The sequence below is a fragment of the Miniopterus schreibersii genome (assembly GCF_964146895.1).
Source record: "Miniopterus schreibersii genome assembly, chromosome: 17".
NCBI lineage: Eukaryota > Metazoa > Chordata > Mammalia > Chiroptera > Miniopteridae > Miniopterus > Miniopterus schreibersii.
Window position 1 is genome coordinate 10,233,603 of NC_138117.1, and position 4,068 is coordinate 10,237,670.

A 4,068-nucleotide genomic window follows, 5' to 3' on the forward strand; every position below is an offset into this window, starting at 1 on the left:
TTGGTAAGGGAAAGAGAAACAGATTACAGAATGAAATTGAGTTTACCTTCCAAACATTTCCTGAATCTGTCTTCTTCTCTCCATCCTCACAACCTCAGCTACTTTCTAGACCACTGTTAATCTCTTGCCTGAATTATTCAAACATTTCTAAAGTGGCATCCCTGTTTGGGGTTTCTCCCCATCCCATCCATTCCCTACACTGTAGCCAAAATTATTCTTTTTGAAACAAATCAGATCATGTCATTCCCATACTTAAAGTCCTTCAAAGCACACCTTTACTCTTAGAACCAAGACCAAGTCCACCCTGCGTTTATGAGGCTCTGCCAGATCTGGCCCCAGCATTCTTCACTAGCCCAACCCTTTTCCAGTAACCACCCTCCATTCTACACTTTAGCCATATGGAACTTCTTTCACTTTGAGCCTTTGCCAATGCTGTTCCCTCTTCCTGAAACACTCTTCCATCCACCCTACCCCCTTATACCTGATTAAATCTTTTATATCCTTCAGGTCTTGCTGAAGACATTATTTCACCTGCTAGCCTGTATTGTAATCTCCTGTTTGTCGTCCAGATCTGCAGACTATAAATTCCACAACGCGGGGACTTTCCTTTCCCTGCTGTATCTTGAAGACCTAGAATAAGTTCTAATGTACGATAAGTGCCCAATAAAGCTGTAGTAAATTAATGAACATATGAATGAATGAGCAACCAAAAATATTTATGATTTGATGATGAAAATGTGGGTGGCTTTTGCTTCTTTTTGAAATTCTTGGTGTTCTAAATCTATGAAGAACCCGCATTACTATTCCACTAAGGAAATAATACATGCTTCAGGAGGGCCGTCAATTACTAATGTGGAGCTGGCTAAGGCTTCCCAGACTATACCAGGACTTTAGGCTGAGCTGAGTCTAGGAGCAGGCTCAAAATTCAAGGTCAGGGTCCCGTGCAGGGTGCTGCGTCACCTATGTCAGTGCTGAAGTGGATGAGGCTGGGGTGGGAGAGTCCAATGGTGGGGAGGCAGCCTTTAGGGAGAGACTTAACCCACAGCCAGAGCAGGCCATCTGACTGTATCAGCCTCCCATGGGGACAGGGCAGACAGACTACATCCAGTTGTCAGGCAACCAGATTCCTAAAATCCACGGAAGGGAATGTGACATGAAGAGGCAAGTGGGAGAAGAAACCTGGAAAACGTTTCTGAGGCAAAGAAAAATCACAGCTAATTTCTTATGGGGGATTTATACCCTTAGCATGGATGCAGAGAAACTTTTAATACTATTGACAGCAGGAGGATTATTTTATAGCTCAAAGACCACTGGAGTGGTTGTCACAAGGCCAGTATTTAGGCTACTTGCTTTCTGTGTGACCCTAAGAGAGAAACTGGTCTTCTGGGCCTTGGTTTCCATCTTTGTAAAACTAAAGAATTAGCCTAGATGATCTCTTCAGGGTTTTATTTTTTATTTTTTCCAACTAAAACATTCTGTGTTCTTTCATTCTGGGCTGAATGCCCAAGATGTTCAACAAAATAAATTTGTTTTGAAGAGATACAGGAGGGAAGTGATTCACCTGTACTTATTTCTGAAGCACAGAGTGAGTTTTCGGACTTTCAGATACTACCTTGACACATGTTTGATAGTTTCTGAGTAAACTGCTTTATATGTGATGAAACATACTAAGTTTAGATGGACTATGGTTTAAAAGTCATAGGCATCTGATACATTTACACCCATAGAAAACATTAGAAGGATTTCATCTACTGCTAATGTTCGGTGCTAGAAATGTTTGAAAGTCAAACACGAATCATTTATTTTATGACTCATTTCTAACAACTTGGGGGAAAATTCATTTAGTAACCCTGTGTCAGTGCTATGAAAAGAAGCAATGTGATGGAGGAAATATTGAAATTCTCTCTACAGAACATTGAGAAAATCACATCTGAAAAAATATTCTGGACATAGTCGACATTAGCCCTTTACTCTCCAAGTCTCGTTGTCCTTGAATTAAGCCCACTGTGACGTGTCCCCTGCTCTGACTTGGTTGGAGGCAGGAGGCAGAGGTTAGTGTTTATTCCACCTTAGGACCATCTGCTGCAAGCCTTGCTCTGACGCTGGTGACCTGGAGGCACCTGCTCCAACACCTGGGATATTGAAGTTGCTTTAACCTGGGTGTATAATATTCAAGTCCCCCTCCCTGGAACTTCCCTGACTGACATCTCTGCCTTGGATATTCTTTCCTGACTGTACTTTTCAGCATCCTTGGGGTCACAAGGAGAAATTGTGCACAGATGACCTTCAGTGGTGCCTGTGTTGGGCAGAAACTCTCCCCATAGGGTCCCCTGGGCAGCAATGTGACCTTGCCACCGGGGCATGCAAGGCTTAGCTGTACAATAGCCATCTGAGTTCGAGAATAATAACAGGGCTGCTCATGAAAACAACTGCTCTCTTTGCTCCTCTCCCTTCTTTTTCTATTTATGTAGCCTAACAAGAAGAGATGATAGGATTGCATCAGGTTGTTGCCTCCTAACGTGAGTCTCAAGGCACCTGACCGCTCTTGCATTCAGACATGGACATACATTCAGATGATGTACCGACATCTGGCAAATAAGCTAGAGCCTGGGTAGCAAGATTGGCTTCATTTGACCCAGGGGCACGGTCATGGCACGTGAGCAGCAGAGAATTTGGGGCCTCTTACTTCAAAATGGGCCGATGTTAATGAGCAGGTACTCTGAAGCTTTACAAACTATCTGATTAGGTCACAGATGAAGAGGAAGCACAGTTCATACACAAAGATACCAGGAAGCCTCTAAGGAGCTCTGCACACTCACCCATCTGCTGCAGGAACCGCTCTGATACATTTAGCAAGACTGTCTGTAACACCAGGCCAATCTATGCTCTGCAGAGAGGCCTCAGTAAGGAGAAGCAATTATGAAATTATGCCCATACGCTTTAGAGTATGATTTATTCTATAAGAAATGATAGAAAATTTATATAATCCCATTTAAATCTGAGCTATAAGCAAAAAATATGCATTTTACTCTTTGTGATTGAAGTATGGAAGCATTTTAGCCAGAGGCATATCCAAGGCTTCCTAAATTCACTCTCTAAAAAATAAAATGCTAGTGCCCTGGCCAGTGTGGCTCAGTTGGTTGGAGTATCATCTCGTACACCAAAAGGTGGAGGTTCGATTTCTAGTCAGGACACATACCCAGGTTAAGGATTCAAACCCCAGCTCGGGTGTGTGCGGGAGGCAACCAATTCACATCGACATTTCTCTCTCTCTCTCTCTCTCCCCCCCCCTTTCCTCTAAGATCAATAAGAAAAATAACTAAAAATAAAATAAAATAATAAAATAAAATAAAATAAAATGCTAGCTCTACAAAGGTGAACCTGGCTTCCCACTAGAACTATGATCTATCATGTAAGTTGAGATGGAAGTTGTGGAGAAATAGTGAATAATATATTTTAAATGCTAAGTGTATGATTTTCTATTTACATTTACTGATTATCTATACACACTATTTTAAATTTCATTTTTGTCAGGTAACGTATTTCATATCTACTAAAATTTTTTGTTCCTTTTTCTACTTTCTGTTGGATTTGTCAAGGTTTGTTTTTTTGTCCCTTTGCCTTAAAACCATTTGGGAAATTATCTATGTTATTCCTATTATTTTAGTGGTGATCCTGACATTTTTAACATATAAACTTCACTTACCATAGTTTAAATTCATCTACAGTTCCACCCTCCTCCTTTAAAAAGGAACCTTATAATGGTACAAATATGATCACCCCCGTCTTCAAAAATATTGTCTATTTTCTGGTTTTTAAATTGTAAAATATTACTTGTATGCTACCTATATTTACTCGAGTCTTGCTCAGTTTCCTTACTATCTTTGCTTCTTGCATCCAACTCCTTTATTCTTGCCTCATTATTTCTTCCTGAGAGACATTCTTTAGTATTTTTTCCAGTAAGTGCGGGGGGATGATTAACTCTCTCAATCACAGAATATCTGAAAATACCCTTAGTTAACTGCATTCTTGAATGATAGTTCAACATCCCATGGACTCCGTATAAAT